The sequence below is a fragment of the Corvus moneduloides genome, chromosome 23 (genome assembly GCF_009650955.1).
Source record: "Corvus moneduloides isolate bCorMon1 chromosome 23, bCorMon1.pri, whole genome shotgun sequence".
Taxonomy (NCBI): domain Eukaryota; kingdom Metazoa; phylum Chordata; class Aves; order Passeriformes; family Corvidae; genus Corvus; species Corvus moneduloides.
The window spans coordinates 1,264,002-1,281,762 of record NC_045498.1 but is presented as its reverse complement, the minus strand read 5'-3'; the positions used below and the strand labels follow the sequence as shown (position 1 = coordinate 1,281,762).

The 17,761-nt window shown below is 50.0% G+C and overlaps 1 protein-coding gene across 7 annotated transcripts in view; it reads right to left on the bottom strand.

Annotated features, from left to right (window-relative positions):
* HIVEP3 (HIVEP zinc finger 3) overlaps nt 1-17,761 on the bottom strand; it is a 257,516-nt gene that overhangs the window by 179,085 nt on the left and 60,670 nt on the right. The window contains exon 2 of one of the 7 annotated variants that reach the window (XM_032132043.1): nt 17,034-17,099. The exons of the other annotated variants lie outside the window; for them this stretch is intronic. The gene's annotated coding sequence lies outside the window, so the exon portion shown is untranslated. The remainder of the gene's footprint in view (nt 1-17,033; nt 17,100-17,761) is intronic. 7 annotated transcript variants of the gene reach the window in all.

The following is a 17,761-nucleotide window of genomic DNA, read 5'->3' as shown; positions in this document are numbered from 1 at the left end:
AAAAGGCACAAATGCTCATTTTTAGAGGACAAAACCAGCAGGATTTTTCAGGAGAAAAGAGTTTCAACCTCTCCTGACCAGATTTTTGTAACTCTCCGACCCCAATCCTCCCATTCTGCACCCAAACCAAGCCCCAAAACCTCCCCAAAAAAGACACAAATCCTGATTTTCAGGTACAGCAGGCTAACAGGGAGCGGGAAAATCAGGATGGCGGGAATGTGAGAGAGCTGTTCCCGAAACAATCCCTGTCTCCAGACAACGTCTGAGCTCCAAGGAAGCACTTTGGGCTATAAATAAAATGTAATGGGATCAACGGAGGCAAAGCCAGATTTAAAAGTCAAAACAGGTAGAGCACAATTCCCACAAGGCTGGGGAAGAAAAAAATCCCTCAGCCCAAAATCCACCAGCTGGGAACAGGAAAGGAGCAAAAAATTGTGATTAATGTCCATTAAAAGTGAGAAAATATCAATGGTTTAGAGGAGCTCAGGGGATGTGCAGCCCAAAAGAATGCCCTGGGATTTTAAGTATCCTTTTAGGCTCGGTTTTAGCTTTTTGGGAGAGTTTTGGCCTGGTTTTGGGAGATTTCAATGTGTGGAGCAAGGAGGGATCAGGGATAGTGGAGGAAAAGGAGATCGATGTTCAAGGGGCAAGTTCTTTACAAAGGGTCCAAAACTCCTCAAAAACTCATGCAGGGAGTGCCTTTAAAGAAATAAAAATTGTGGAATGTGGAATATCCCATTCCTGAAAGTGTCCAAGGCCAGGCTGGATGGAGCTTGGAGCACCCTGGGATGGTGGAAGGTGTCCCTGCCCATGGCAGGGGTGGGATGATAATGAAGAGATAAAAAAGAGATAAAAAAGAGATGATAATAAAGAGATAATAAAGATTTTTAGTTCTCTCCCAACCCCAACCATTCCATGAGTCCATAAAGACAGGAAATCAGCAGAAATATTCCCTGAGCGTTGTTCCAGTAGGAGAAACTCCATGAAAAACTTGAATTATCTCGCTAAACTCTGGATTAAAAGACGCACCACGAAGCACAGATGAAGTACAAGGAATCAAATCCTAAATAAGAAATAAATCCTTCAAGCATCAAAAATGCCTTTCCAACAGCATTGGGAAAAGATTAATTGGGAAAAGGTTAATTGGGAAAGGGTTAATTAAGCCGTGGCCAGGTCCAGCCCCTGACACCCACACCAAATATCAAAATATTTCATGATTAACACCAAGCATCAAAATATTTCATTATTAAACCCTTTCATTCCTGCTCCTGAAGGATTTGGGGCCTTGCCTTTGGAATTTGGGACAGCACCAAAGCTCTGGAGGAGCTGCAGGGCTCAGGCCCCTGCTGGGATCATTCCAGCCCTGGAAAATTTGTGGGAATTCTTTTGGGGGGGCTGGGATCTCTCATCCAACCTGCCCCAGCAATTCCAACCCCGCCGGATCTGCTCCCTGATTAGTGCCAAGCAGATAAGAGCTAATTCCAATCAAGGGATTAGGATGGGATCCAAAATAGGCCCTGATTACCTCAAGTGCGGCGTGGGAGGGGTTTAGGGTGAAACTCAGGGAAAAACTGCAGAATTCCCCCATTAAACACAAAATGTAGGCATGGGGATTTCTGGAAAAGTTCTCCATGGAGCCACAGCAGCGCTCCAGGACAGGCAGCTCATTCCCACACGGGGTTGTCAAGCAGGAAATCACACAGAGAACCCGGAGGAAATTGGTTTGAAACAGGAAAAAATCAAATCTTTCTTGGCAGAGAGGGCAGGGAGTGTCCAGAGCCCACTGGAGTGGAGGGAGAGACCGGGATCAGGGGGAATTTGTAGGGAAAGAAGCAAAATGAAGAAGCAGGGATGTCCCCATCATCCCTCCTGTGAGAGCCCCAGGAGCTGATGAGGTCGCAGAGGAAAATCCCCCAGGCAGCAGAGCTTCTCCTGGAGCTGGGAAGGAGCAGCTCCTCCAAGGGCTGCTCCCAAAAAATGGCACCTCGAGGAGAAAAATTGGGATTCATTAATTTGGATCGAAATATTCCAACCTCCAGCAGTCCCCTTTAACTTCATCCCTGGTTTTACTCCCAGGAAAGCGAGAGCGGAGTGGCAACAAATAGTGAAATAAAGAATAAAAACTGGGACTCTTTCCCTAAGGACAGGAGAGGAGGTGATTTTCCAAGTGGATCTGTGTCCAAAGGGATCCTTTTCCCCCTCCCCTCCGGATCTCAGCTCCACGGAGCAGCTGGGGCTGGCAGATGGATGCCAGGGCCACGCCGGGAGCGTGAGACGGGCACAGGAAAACCTGAGGCTCCCAAATGCCCAGAGCTGGAGCCCTGCCTGAGGCTCCAGGGAAGAGATTCCTGATGGAATAATGGGAATAAATAACCCCAGCAGCACCTGGGTTAGACAGGGAGTGAGGAATTGTGAGAACAGCAAAAAAATGACCCAAAGGGTCAAAAACTGACCCATTTTCAAAGGGTTTTCAGTTTAAAAGGAGATGGCTCCTTCCAGATATTCCAAGATTCTGCAGGACAGCCCTAATTCCTGATGGATAAATAACCCCAGCAGCACCTGGGTTGGATGTGGAGTGAGGAATCCAGAGAGCAGCCCTGAAAAATGATCAAAAAATAGAATTTTCAAGGGTTTTCAATTTAAAAGGAGCTGCTTGCATCCATAGAGTGAGGAATTATGAGAGCAGCCCCAAAAAAACCCCAAAATGGACTTTTCAAAGGGTTTTCAGTTTATAAGGAGATGGTTCCTTCCAGATATTCCAAGATTCTGCAGGACAGCCCTAATTCCTGATGGATAAATAACCCCAGCAACACCTGGGTTAGACAGGGAGTGAGGAATCCAGAGAGCAGCCCCAAAAAATGACCAAAAATGGACTTTCCAAAGGGTTTTCTGTTTAAAAGGAGCTGTTTGCTGTTCCAAGATGCTCCAGGACATCCCTAATTCAAAGTTTCAAGACTTGGAGTCCTCGAGAAAAATCTCTGGTAAAAAATTCCCTTGTCCAAGCATCCCAATTTTTCCCAAAATCCCCCAATAGGACCCCAATGAACGAATTATTCCAGGCTCATCCCACGTCCCTGTGGAAGGTCCCTGTGGAGGGAGGATCCCTGGGAAACAACCCTAAAACCACAAGTCCAACATCCCAAGGAAAATCCCAAAAACCTCCTGCTTTAATCCGACTGCACTTGGAATTTAATCAAATCTCTCCCCCCACATTCCTGCCTCGGCGGGAGCCAAAATAAATCTGGGAATACATCAACCCGGAATGATTTCTTTTTCCATGGTTTCGGTTTGTTTGAACTTCACAGCTCCGCAGGACTGGGGATGAAAAATGGAAAGAGGAGGAAGCTCCGTGTCGCTGGAAAGGAATCAATCCCAAATCCTTCGGGATCCAAAGCAAACGTGGCCTTTAAGCCATCCCAAAATTCTCCAAACAAACAGACAATGTTCGGGATGAAGTGGAGATGCCTCTTGGGCTGCTGGTTTAAAAACCAGGGGGGAAAATCCCAGATCAAACCCCCTCCTGCTCCTAAACCTTGGGATGAGCGTCTGGGAAGGGCTGCAGGGTCTTTTTCCCTGCTGGGATTGGTGCCTCCAGCCCTTTTAGGATGGAAAATCCAGATTTGCCTGCGCTGGAAAATGAGCTTCCAACCGGGACATTCCTTGCAGCCTTTTTTCCTACAGAATTGAGGGGGAAAGGCCGTGCATTGGGAATGAATTTGGAATCTTTATTGCCTCTTGAATCTTCTTTTTAATTGTTGGGGTTGGGCTTTTTTTTGGCTTCCTATGAAGGTTTTAAATTAGAATTGTCTGAAGTCAGGCTTTCCTTGTCTATCCCCTTCTCACCTGCTCCCAGGTGCCCATTCCTGGCATCCCTCAGGAATTGCTGTTTTGGGAAGGACAAAGGAGAACCCATGAGCAGCACCACAAGGGGCTGTGGAGCCTTGGGAACACCTCCAGGAGGGACAAATCCCACTGTGGGATTGGAGAATTCGATCCAGAATCCCAAATCCAGGCTGGAAGGGCTGGGAAGGGCCGGCTCCTGGCATCCCTCAGGAATTGCTATTTCGGGAAGGACAAAGGGCAGCAGATGGGCAGCAGCAGCAGCCACCAGGCCTGGGGAGAGCGGCTCCGAGGCCATCTGTGCTCCAGCATCCCAAAAAACCCCTCGCAGCCCTCCCGGTGCCTTGGGAGGAGCACAGGAAAAGCAGGAGAGGGAGGCTCCACTAAAAAATCCTTCTCTGAGGAAAAAAAAGGAATTTTCTTCTGAAGGAAAACTGCTCGGGTCAGTCCCACCCCAGCCAGTGCTCGGGATGGGAACAGGGATAGGAGGAAAACTGGGAGCACGGGGACGGACTGGGAGAGCCGAACCAAAGAATTCCTGACAGGGTTTGCAGGGTTAATGACCAAAGATGAGAGATTCCGAGCTCTCCCAGGAACACATTCCTGTCAAGGCAGAGGTTTTCCAGCTCAAAAACGTTTGGTGGGAAGAGATGGATGCGACACAAGGAGGGATCCTGAGATTGGCATCTCCAGGACACAACAACCCCAGGGACAGGGAGGTCACCTCTGCCCAATCCCACAAATTCCAGCATTCCCTGTGTTCCTTTCACACCTTCCATGGGGTATTTCTGCCCTGAAATTCCCTGGAGCCAACAATTCCCAACAAATCTGCCCACTGGTGCTTGAAGGATCTGCCCAGAACCTTCCCTTTGAGGAAGGGCTCCTCTTCCACAGGGATCCAGGGAAATTCAGCCCTGCCCATCAGGAATTCCCAGGAATGCCCCCCAAAGTGGGATTTCAGTGCTTGAACCCCTTCCCTTGAGGGAGGAAGGGCTCCTCTTCCACAGGGATCCAGGGAAATTCCCTTCAGGATGCCCAGGGAATGTCCCCAAAAGTGGGAATTCAGCGCTTGAGCTGCACACAAATCTCTCCATTTCCCATGGCACACCTGGAGAAGGAGGCCTGGGAAGTTCCTGAGGACGAGGAGGAATTTCAGGACCACCCACAGGGATGAAAGGCAACGACTCCTGAGAAGAAGCCCGGATTGAACAACAATTATTTTCCTCTGCGGATCAGCAGCGTGTGTGTGTTGGGAAAACGGGGCAAGAGCAGCAGAGATCCCGGTGGAGGAGGAATTTCGGAGTCGGATCCGTTCCCCTCCTGCGAGCGCAGATGAACTCAATTAACTGGACCAAAAAAAATCCCCATTTTAGCTCCTCTTAGGTTAAAAAAGAGAGAATTCTCTGCCAGGAAACCTGGGAATATCGACAGAGAGGCAAAATTTGGGGTTACAATGGATTTAGGTCTTGAACAATCCACAGAGTTCGCATCTCCTGGCTTCCCATGGAAATGGGATACATGGAATGGAATGAAAACTTTGGGGGCTGAAATCCCCGCCTGTGTCTGGGAGGGAAGAACCAGGAAGGTTTTCCTGACGGGTCCCTGTGATTTCCTGGGAATTCTGGCGCCTGGATGTGCTCTCCCTGTGTGTAACACAAGCTCCCCATATTTTCCTTTTCCATTTTTTTTTCCTTGACTTTTTCCCTGTATAAATGGGATGAAATGTGATCAATGGAAATGGAATGCCAGGGATTTGGGGAAATCAGGCGGGATTTTGGGGAAAGGTTCTTCCCTAAAAGGGTGCTGGGCACTGCTCAGGCTCCCCAGGGAATGGTGACATTCCCGAGCGTTCCAGGAGCGTTTGGACAGCGCTGCCAGGGTGGGATTTGGGGTGTCCTGGAGTTGGGCTGGACGCTCCTGGTGGATCCCCCCCAGCTCAGGATGTGGGAGGTGCTGGATTTGAGTCTCACTGTGCACATCGCATCAGCAAAACCCCCAGAACGCGAAGCTTTCACAAGAAACGAATCAGTGAAATCCTTTAAAACGTGACTGGGAAGGTGCTTCGCATCCTGAGCACTCAGGAGTTCCTAAAGCACAACCTTTAAAGGAACAAACCAGCAAGGCTCACAAGCACAATGCCCCTAAACCCCAGTTTAGTCCTGGTTTAACTGTGCTGCTTGGGCAGCACGAACTTCCCGCTTCTCTTCCCACTCGCAGGTGGGATCCTGCTCGCTGCAGGAGTTTGGAGGGCAGCAGGCGGGGTTTGCTGCTTTCTCTTCGGCGTGGATTTGCTCGACCCCAAACATCTCAACCCCAAAGTCGTCCCCGTTCCCTGGTGGAGGAAAGGAGAGGGATCGTTTCCCGCTGGGATTGTTGTTGGGACAGATGGGCTGGGTCACCCTCCAGCAGCTCCTGATTTTCCAGGAGGCCTGGGCAGGTGCCCAACGTTTAGACCATGAAATGAGGGAAAATTCATTCCTTTTCCAAGTGAAAAAAAAAAACAAACCAAAAAACCCCAAAACGTGATGATTTCCAGACTTCAAGCAGGGTGTTGGACACTGCAAAATTCCCCGCTCCAGAGCATCCCTTGTTTTCCAGCAGATTTTTCTTTGGAAAGACTTTATCAGGGAGGCAGAGGATGGATGTTCATGCTGCTCATTCCCCAAATCCAGGCTGCCTTTGGGACACCCCAATCCCTGTTTTCCGCCTGATTTCTCTTTCATGTGGATTTGTAGGAGTCCCAGGAGCAGAGGAGAAAACCTTGGGATTATTGGAATTGCCTCCTTTGCTCTCCTAAGGTCTCTCCTGACAACTAAGTACCATCTCTAAGCCACTTATCTGACATTTTTGTAGGAAAAAATGTCCTTTTCCCACCTGGAAGAGCATCCAGCCTGGCCACATTTGCACTTTGTGTATCCAGGAGCAGAGGACAAAATTTGGGATTATTGGAGTTGCCTCCTTTGCTCTCCTAACCCTGACAATGAAACACCATCTCGGGAGAGTCTCACCAGCGTTTGTCGCGTCTTTTCCTGCAAAAGTTTTCCTTTCCCAGCGTCTCTGACCAGGAATTCTCAGCTCCCGGGGGAGAGGGAAGCTCGAGGAGCAGCCACAGGCTGGAATCTCCCAGATCCCCATCCCCAGGAGAGCACAAATCCCCTCCAGGGATCGCTGAGGGAGCAGATTCCCAGTGGCTCTGGCCCTCCCAGAGGATAAAAGCAGCCAGGCTTGGGATTGCTCTGCATCCCAAACCCCCGAGCCGCTGGACTGGGAGCACTGGGAGCACTGGGAGCCATGGGAGCGTGGAGCCCCTGTGGGGTGCGGGGTTGGGAGGGGAGGGTTGTGGCCTCTGCGTGCCACGGGGGCTCCAGGAATTTTTTATCCCACGGATTCTGCATTTTGATTTCCTCACAGCTTAAGGCGGCTCTGGGTGAACGCCGGCATCCAGAATTCCCACTAAAACCCACGGGGAAGCGAAACAAAGGATCCTGGCTCCGACGGTGACAGGAAGGTGCGGAAGGGGACGTGGGATCAGCCTGGCACAGCCAGGGAGGGAGCTCAGGACCGACCCTGCTGCCCCTCTTGTTGGGATTCTAACCCGCGGATCGGGAATGAACCGCGCTGCCTTTCGGGAGCCTCCAGGAGCGCAGAGGAACGATCAAATCCAGCAGCAGCAGCAGGCTGAGACTCCCTTGAAACTCCTGCTCGGACTCTCCACAGGGAAATAGGAACTTTTATTGGACTTCCGTGGCGCAATCCCAGCCGTATTCCAGAAACTCCTGGAACACCGTGGGAACTGGGGTTGGATGGGGCTGGGAGCGCCCTGGAGCGGTGGGAATGTGGAAATGGAACCCGGCCGTGGCAGGGGTTGGATATCACCAGAAATGAGCTTCAGGCTCCCTTCCAACCCCAAAGCATGCCAGGACTGCGGGAATTGTGGGAATTGTGCCCCGAGGAGGCACCGAGTGCGATGGAGGATGGACAACATTCCCTCAGCTTCTCCACGTTCCAGCCCCATCCTCCAGCTGGAGCAGAATCGTTTGGGACTTTAATTAATCGATCCCCGTCCCTCTGGATGAGCAGAGAGGCGCTGGGGCTGCTCCCCTGGCCCTGCACATCCCGGGGTGGGGAGGAAGGGGCGCGGATCCTCCCGCAGAGCTCCTTGGAATGGGAATTCTTCCCTCAGGAGCTGCCGAGTGAGCCGGGGGCGCCGCCGAGGTTTCTATTTCCGAGGCAGAAAACAGCAATTAAAGCCTGACCCCACAGCCTCAATTAGGGCCGGGCTGTTTACAGCCACTCAACCCACAATTACCGAGCCTCAAGCCCCTTCCAAAATATCCCCTTTTCCCAGGAAAATAAACCAGGCACGTTCTGTTGCTATCCCGGGTCGGTTATTAGAGGCCTCGCTCAATATTTGGGCCAGGCCTTGTTGCGTGATCTGGTCTGGTTTAATTTTACCTTTCCCTGATTATTTTGGGGTGTGGCGGCACTGCCTGCCCGGCCAAACCTCCCAGGACATCCTAAAGAACGGGTAGAAATTATCTGGGAGTAAAAGGAACTCTCCAGCATCACCAAGTTCTTAAAAGCCACAATTATTTTGGTAAATGAAGTCAAATTCTGCCCCTTCTCTGACAACCCGCAGAGCCCAGAGCAGTTGCTGGGAGGAGCAGGGGAATATTTTGGGCTCAAACTGGCTTTTTTTCTCAAAATTCAGCCAGGAAAAAAAAAAAAGTGTTTGGGACATCATGGAGTTCTGTCCCCTCAAAGTCGCTCTTAGGCCCCAAAATGCAGATTTTAAACCCATTTTGGGCCCTGTGATCGACTTTGAGGGGACAGAACTCCATGGCTGCCACAGGGATGGGTTTAAAATCAGCATTTTTGTAAAGCCAAGTGCACAAACACCTGGTCACAACTCCTGCGTTTGCAGGAGGATTTGGTGACACTGGAGGTTTTCTCCAACATTAATAATTCCCTTCTTTTTCCCCTCATCCTTAATGATTCCACGGTTTTAACCTGCCACACCCAGAGCCCTGAAGAGAGCAGGGAACTGCGAACGCTTCCAGCTTTTTCCATCCAGGAATGCTTTTAGAAACTCGGGAAGCGCTCGGCAGGGCCATGGGAATGAGGGAATGAGGCGGGGATTTAGGATTTAACACATTTTCAGCCCTGACTCGAAATGAAGCAAATTAACATCGCTTTGGGTGACAATTGCACAACTGTCACCCCAATTTGCTGCTGCTGCCAGGACCAGAAACGTTGTGGCCTCCCCCAGCCAAAGGCATCGTTCCTGCTAAAAAAATATTCCAAATGAATCCCATTTGGCTGCAAAGCTTCCATTAAAGCCTAGAATTCCCCCGCCATGGCAGAGGGATCCCCGGGAATTTTCCAGGCAAAGATCCCATGGAAAACACGGAGCAGGTGAGGCTGGAAGTGTCCAGGAGTGAGAGGGTGGAGTGGGACAGGCAGGGGAGGATCCCAGCACTGGGAAGTTGTGGTTTTTTCCCTGAAATAACCTCTTTTTCTCCCAAAAAAATGCTTTCCATGCATTGCTGTCCCATCACCCTGGATCTCTGCTCTTTCCTCACTGAAGTTTATCCAGATATTGATGATCCTTTTTTTTTTTAATAAGAAATCTCCCTTTGCTGCAGGATTGGGGGGAGCATCTCACCTGTGCTTGGAATTACAGACAATTCCCTCCTTCTGGAATTACACACAATTCCCTCCTCCTGGATCTCTGCTCCTTCCTCACAGAGGTTTATATTTTATGCAGAAATTCTTAATTTTTTTATTGAGAAATCTCTCCTTGCTGCAGGATTGGAGGGAGCATCTCACCTGTGCTTGGAATTACACACAATTCCCTCCTCCTGGATCTCTGCTCCTTCCTCACACAGGTTTATATTTTATCCAGATATTCATAACTTTTTTAATAAGAAATCTCTCTTTGCTGTAGGACTGGGGGGGAGCATCTCACCTGTGCTTGGAATCACAAAAAATTCCCTCATCCTGGAGTTACACAAAATTCCTCCATCCTGGATCTCTGCTCCTTCTGCAGAAAACTTGATCTTTTTTCCTGATAGTCATAACTTTTAATTAAGATGCAGCTTTTTTGCTTCAGAACCAGGGTGGAGCATCTCACCTGTGCTCACCTGTCCTTGGAGTTAGACACAATTCCCTCCTCCTGGAATTAAACACAATTCCCCCATCCTGGATCTCTGCTCCTTTAGCCAGAAAGTTGATTATTTTATCCAGAAATTTGTCATTTCTTAAGAAGAAATCTCTCTTTGCTGCAGGATTGGTGGGAACATCTCACCCGTCCTTGGAATTACACAAAATTCCCTCATCCTGGATCTCTGCTCCTTCCCCACAGAAGTTGAAATTCCTCATAATCCGTGCCCCATGTGGATCCCAGCTGGTGATCAGCACAATTCCTGCGATTCCCTCAGCCAAAGGAAGGACGAACCACTGGAATTATGGACATTCCCCACTGGAATTATCGACATTCCCGAGAAAACTCGGGAACAAAGTGGCTTTCAGGGATGCTGGGAGCGGGTTTGGGGGGGATTTCCACAGGGCAGGGGGAGGAATTTCCTCTCCCTCCAACCTCTGTGTCCTATCGGGAAATCCAGAGAATTTTGGTCGTTCCAGAGGGTGTAAAAAAGATGGATTAGGGGAAAAATCCAATGGATTCTCAAGAAATTCCTGCTGCCAGTGGCTGTTCCTACACCCCCTCCACGCTGACACACAAACGCATTCACCGAAATCCCGGGACAAAGCCTCGATGCCAGGGAAAAAGAAAAGCTCCTTTTATTCCCGGCATTCCCATCAATGGCCACTTTATATGGAAATCGAGGCACATGCTTCCCAAACTTCCAGGGGGAGAGGGAGGAAAAAGTCTTCCTCCTGTGCTGCCATTAACGCTTTTATGTCCAGGGCTGGGAGCGGGATCTGCTGGAGACACCTGGAGCAGAGGGAAGGGAGGGAAAGGGAGGGAAAAGGGAGGGTCTGGAGCCCCTCTGGAGCCAGGCTGGGAGAGCTGGGGGTGCTCAGCTGGAGAGGAGAAGGCTCCAGGGAGAGCTGCGAGCCCCTTGCAGGGCCTAAAGGGGCTCCAGGAGAGCTGCAGAGGGACTGGGGACAAGGGATTCAGGGCCAGGAGCCAGGGAATGGCTTCCCAGTGCCAGAGGGCAGGGCTGGGTGGGATCTTGGGCAGGAATTGTTCCCTGGCAGGGTGGGCAGGGGCTGGCATGGAATTGCCAGAGCAGCTGGGGCTGCCCCTGGATCCCTGGCAGTGCCCAAGGCCAGGCTGGACATTGGGGCTGGAGCAGCCTGGCACAGTGGGAGGTGTCCCTGCCCATGGGATAGGATTTAGGGTCCCTCCCATCCCAAAGCGTTCCAGGATTCCCTGATATTTTGATCACTCCTTAACTCTTTCACCCTGCACGTCATCAGCTGAAAATCCTTTCCCAACACAATCAGCCCAGAACCGGAAGGAAGCAATTCCAGACACGTTTTCCATGGAAAAGGCTCTCACTTAGATTCCTCCTTCCTGCAACCACGGCACCAAAAATGTCCAAAATGACCCCAAATTCCACTGCCTGTGGCTTTGGAGGAGCACCTGGCACCTCAAAGCAGACACAGCTCCAGTCTCTGGCCTCCCACAAGAGTTTTAAGCGTTGAAAACCTCACTTATTAAATAAATTGATTGATCGATTGATTGATTGATCAATCTGGAGTTCCTGAAGGACTTTCCAGCAGAGAGTTCATTTTTTCCTGGGCATCCGTGCCCTATTTGCTGTTTTCTTTCACCGTTTTTGGGATGCAAATAAATCCCCCCCTAACGTAACCTTCCCCCCCAGGTTCCAGCCCAAAGGCACAGGAGGAGGGGGAGATAAAACAGGGGAAAAATAAAAGTGAAACCTTCAGTTGGGCAGGAAGAAATAAACTTTGTGCTCCTGAGGATCCCCGGCAGATGTGGAAACCCAAAGGGAAGATTTGAGTCTGAATCGCCCCCAAAAAATGATGACAAAAGCACAAATTCAGCACTCGCTGCTTGAACGGGGGAGCCCCAGCAGAGCTTTGCCCTTTGCGGGGTTTCCTTCGCGTTTGTGGGGTGACCCAGCCTCCAAAACTCAGGATTTGGGGTTGGTTGTGGGATTTTTCCCATTCCCTGTCTGCAGGGCTGGGCTGCAGCAGGGTTTTCCCGGTGGTTTTATTCTTTCCTCCCCGATTATTTTCACACACGTGCCTCGTCCCTTTCCCTGATTTAATTTTGGTTTCATGACAATTCCCAACCCAAGGAAAAGCAGGAGCAGCTCTGGACATCCAGCACCACCCTGGGACAGACCTAAAGGGATCTGAGGAGACCTAAAGGGGCCAGAACAGACAAAAAGGGACCAGAAGGGACCAAAAAGGGACCAGAAGAGATCAAAAAGGACTGGGACAGACCTAAAGGGATCTGAGGAGACCTAAAGGGGCCAGAACAGACAAAAAGGGACCAGAAGGGACCAAAAAGGGACCAGAAGAGATCAAAAAGGACTAGGACAGACCAAAAGGTTTCTGACCAGACCTAAAGGGGCCTGAGCAGACCAAAAGGGACCAGAAGAGAGCAGAAAGGGGCCAGAAGACACCAAAAGAGACCTGAGGACACCAAAGGAGATCTCACCAGACAAAAAAGGATCTGAGCAGACCAAAAGGGATCTGAGCAGACCAAAAGGGGTTGGAGCAGACCAAAAGGGACCAGAAGGGACCAAAAAGGGACCAGAAGAGAACAAAAGGGACCAGAAGGGACCAAAAAGGGACCAGAAGAGGACAAAAGGGACCAGAATGGACCAAAAGGGACCAGAAGGAACCAGAAGGAACCAAAAAGGGACCAGAACAGACCAAAAAGGGACCAGAAGGGACCAAAAGGGACCAGAACGGACCAGAATGGACCAAAAAGGGACCAGAAGGGACCAAAAAGGGACCAGCAGAGAACAAAAAGGACCAGAACAGACCAGAACAGACCAAAAGGGACCAGAACAGACCAAAAAGGGACCAGAACAGAACAAAGGGGACCAGAAGGGACCAAAAGGGACCAGAAGAGAACAAAAGGGACCAGAAGGGACCAGAACAGACCAGAATGGATCAAAAAGGGACCAGAAGAGAACAAAAGGGACCAGAAGGGACCAAAAAGGGACCAGAAGGGACCAGAAGGGACCAAAAAGGGACCAGAACGGACCAAAAGGGACCAGAAGGGACCAAAAGGGACCAGAAGAGAACAAAAGGGACCAGAACAGACCAGAAGGGACCAGAAGGGATCAGAACGGACCAAAAAGGGACCAGAACAGACCAAAAAAGGACCAGAAGAGAACAAAAGGGACCAGAACAGAGCAGAAGGGACCAGAGAACAAAAGGGACCAGAAGAGAACAAAAGGGACCAGAACGGACCAGAAGAGAACAAAAGAGGCCAGAACGGACCAAAAAGGGATGAGAATGGAGCAAAGGGGACCAAAAGGAGCCAGAACGGAGCAGAAGGGACCAGAAGAGAACAAAAGGGGCCAGAAGGGACCAGACCAGAGCTAAAGGGCCCTTTGTTTTTGCCTTTGGGGCATCCACCATCCCTGCTGCTGCTGCCCGAGCGTTTGTGGGCACGCGGGGTTACCGGGTTTATCCCGAGTTATTCCGGGGCTGCAGAGTTACTCAGGTGCCAGCGCAGGGAGCGCAGAACTCGCTGCACACGACTGAAGCAGGTGTTATAAATAAAATATGTAATTCGTGCTATTATGTATAAAATCAGAATGTAAACAGACCATGTAGAGACAGCTTCAAAATCCCTCCACCAGCCTGGCTGAGAGAAAAATTTCACAACACTAAAAGAAGTTCTCTCACAAGAAGTGAGGATTCCACCTCGGTGGGGTTGGATCTTATCACCGGGACATTCGCACCATGACGACTTGATCACCACACTCTGATATCTACATCGCATCTGATAAGGAATCGGACATTCCGGGAACTAAAAATAACTGTTCCAGGAACCAGAGATGGCCCTTCCATCAGCAGAAATGGCCCACTCATCACCCAGGATGGACAATTCATCAGACCCAGGAAAGGCTTTGTGCAGCCCAACTCCGGGACAAGAAAACTTCATGAATACGAGAAGAATGGAATTAATTCGGACTCTACCCAAAAACTGTGTAAGAAGGGACCAGCTGAAGCAGCACTCGTGAACTTGGGAGGTCTGGTGCGATAGAGATCAGATCCATGTGTTCACCCAACTCCAACCCCGGGCTCGAAGCTGCTTTTCTCGATCGTGGCTTTTGAGACCGATATTTCGGTCACATAATAAATGTCATTTCTTTATAAATTTTGATTGGGCAATTTTGTTTATAATACAGGGAACTGCCTCTAAAATTCAGACTTCTCCGGCTGCTTTGGGGTGGAAAGGGCCTTAAAAATCCATCTCGTTCAACCCCTTCCCCTCTCCCAGGCTGCTCCGAGCCCCGTCCAACCTGGCCTCGAAGGAGGCTTTTTAAATCCTTCCTCTTTCATTTTCGCTGCTTGTCTAATTATTGATCATTAAGCAGAAACTTCCACTTTATCAATTAGGAAAAGTGGGAACCCAGCAGGAAGCAGGACACAGTTCTGTTCTGTGTAATTTATATTTTTATTTATATTTATATTTAATTTTTATTTATATTTATATATTTATATTTATACTTTATATTGATATTGATACTTATATTTATACTTACACCTTATATTTATATTTATATTTATATTTGTATTTATATTTGTATTTGTATTTGTATTGATATTGATATTTATATTTATATTTATATTTGTATTTGTATTGATATTGATATTTATATTTATATTTTAAGGTGCTGAAGGAACATTTTTAGCCCTCCTCCTCTCACCAAACAGCTGAGACCCTCTTCCATTTGTTCAATAATTGTGCTGCTGCAAGCCCAGGAATAAAAACCCCAACAAACCCAGCAAATTTTTGCTGAAACAAAGCAAGAAAACCACAAAAACACCGAATTTCTGAGCCGGACCCTTCACAGGATGTGGTTGATGTCGATTATCAAATAAAGGGAAATCCCATTTTGGTACGGATCGAGATTAAGGGAAATGAAATTAAAAATAAATTAAAAAGTCCTACTGGCAGCTCAGCATCTTCAGATGTCAGGACTTGGAAGGGGCTCGGGATCAATCCTGGCAAAGGGGGGATGCTGGAGGGAGCAATAAATTCCCATGGGATGGGGAAGGGGCTCTGTGGGCTGAGAGGGTCTGAGGGGCCAGAGAGGAAAATCAAGGGAAATCTGGGAGCGGGGAGGAGGAGGGAAAACTCCCAGCCCTGGGAATTATCAGGGAATAAACCAGCCCCACTTGGTTGTGGCTTTTTCCTGAGGATTTACATGGATAAAAAGTGATTTTTATCCCGGAGCAGTGGGATATTCCTGATCCCAAAGGGTGATAATCTCATTTATCCCGCTAAAATCCCAGCTGCCGTCCCCACCCTGGCAGGAAGGCGATGGTCACAGTGAGAGTCACAGCCGATCCCAAAATTACATGGGGTCACTCCGCTGCTGATCCCAGAATTTTGGGGTCACCCCACTCCTGGTCCCGGAATTTTGGGGTCACTCCGCTGCTGGTCCCAGAATTTTGGGGTCACTCCACTCCTGGTCCCGGAATTTTGGGGTCGCTCCAAAAATCCAGCAAGTTTTAGCAATGGGCGCAGCAGGATGGACAGAAAAGAGGGAAATTCCCAGGGATGGTGCCAGCCCCAGTCCCACGCAGGAATTCATCCTTCAACACACACAGTGGGCAAGGAAATCCCGAATCTCTGGAAAGCAGGGATGGAGTGAAAACCCACACTAAAATCCCAGCTGCCGTCCCCACCCTGGCAGGAAGGTGATGCTCACAGTGCAGAGTCACTGCTGGTCCCAGAATTTTGGGGTCACTCCACTCCTGATCCCAGAATTTTGGGGTCACTCCAAAAATCCAGCAAGTTTTAGCAATGGGTGTGGCAGGATGGACAGAAAGGAGGGAATATGCCCCACATTCCCAGGGAAATTCCCAGGGATGAGAGGGATGGTGCCAACCACGATCCCAGGCAGGAATTCATCCTCCAACACACGCAGCAGGCGAGGAAATCCCGCATTTCCAGAAAGCAGGGATGGAGTTAAAAGCCACCAGATTGCACACGGAATTCCGAAGGGAGCGCTCTGGGAGCCTGTGGAGCAGCTCTCACACCCCAAAACCGGGATGGGCAGGAAGGAATCCTGGAGCTGCCGCACACAAACCCCACCCAAGGGATCCAGGAGCCCGTGGGGAAGGAGCAGGAATCCCGGAGCAAGGTGGGACCACACGTGGGATCAGGATTTGCACCCCCAGTCCATGCGACCGTGCTCTGTCAGCAGCCACAAAGAGGAATCTTGCACAGAAAATTAAGGAATTCCCTTCCAAGCCAGGCCATTCCATGATGCCATGATTCCCCTGGAAATGATTTATTCCACAGCCAGGAACTCCCCAGACCTTCACCATCTTCAGAATATCAGGGACTTGAAACAACAAAATCCCTGCAGCTTTTCCCAGCCCTGTCCACGGAGCCGTGGAGACGACGAGGAGAGGTTTAATCATTCCCTGATTTCCCTGGGCCCGTTTAATCATTCCCTGACTTCCCTGGGCAGTGCCCAGCCCTGGACAGAGCCCAGAGAGTGCCTGGAGTCTCCTCCCTGGGACATTCCAGAGCCACCTGGACACAACCCTGTGCCCTGAGCTCCGGGGTGGCCCTGCTGGAGCGGGGAGGGGGCAGCAGGGACCCTCTGGGGTCCCTCACACCCAGGTCTGGGGTTCACATCCCTCCACTGCTCCCAAAACAGGATCCCCAGGGAGCTGAGCCCCGTCTGTGCCCTCGTCTCGCCCCAAGAGGATGGGGCAGGGGCAGGAGGATGTTCCTAACAACAATTCCTCTTCAATTTCCATCTGGAATTTCGGCAGATGATTAAAAACCTCCGTTTAATTAACGAGGTGGCCCCCAAATGATCCTCAAATTATTCACATCCCCCAGGCTCAGGGCACGGCCATGCTGCAATCCACTCCCTTCCTCCTGCTCCTCACACACGCCTCAATTTACATCCCAAATCCACTCTTTTCCCTTTAAAACAGACTTAAAACTGGGAATGTTTTGTCTGGAAGTAGCAGAAGCCAAGGCTTACTTCATGCTCTGGGGCTGGGGCGTCTCCAGGGCAGAGACTGGGAAGCATCCAGGAGGTGTTTAAGGTCTGAAAAGAGATAATAAATCAGAATCAGTGCCCTCACTGCCACCCTGGGCTCTCTCTGTGCCTCCCCAGGCCGGGAATATTTCAAGGGAAACAGGAAATATTTGAAGATTTTCAGTGGAATTGAATGAAGAGATTTCCAGCATCAGAATTCAGATTTCAGGTTTTGCCACAACAGCCCTGTGCTACAACGAGACCTGAAAAGGACTCAGGGACAGCAAATCCACTGGGAAAACCATGGAGAAATCAGGAATGAGAAGGGAAAAATCAACCAAAGCTGGATTTGTCCTCAGCACAGCCTAAATTCAGGGAAGGGAAGGGAAGGGAAGGGAAGGGAAGGGAAGGGAAGGGAAGGGAAGGGAAGGGAAGGGGAAGGGGAAGGGGAAGGGGAAGGGGAAGGGGAAGGGGAAGGGGAAGGGGAAGGGGAAGGGGAAGGGGAAGGGGAAGGGGAAGGGGAAGGGGAAGGGGAAGGGGAAGGGGAAGGGGAAGGGGAAGGGGAAGGGAAGGGGAAGGGACTCAGTGACCTCAGAGGGTTTTTCCAGCCTTCAGGACCCTGATCCCAGGCCGGAGATCAGCGAGGGCAGCTCATTTAGAAAGAACTTTCTTTTTGATCTTTCCCTAAAATCAGCACCAGCAGCAGGAGGTTTGGATCCTCTGACACAGCA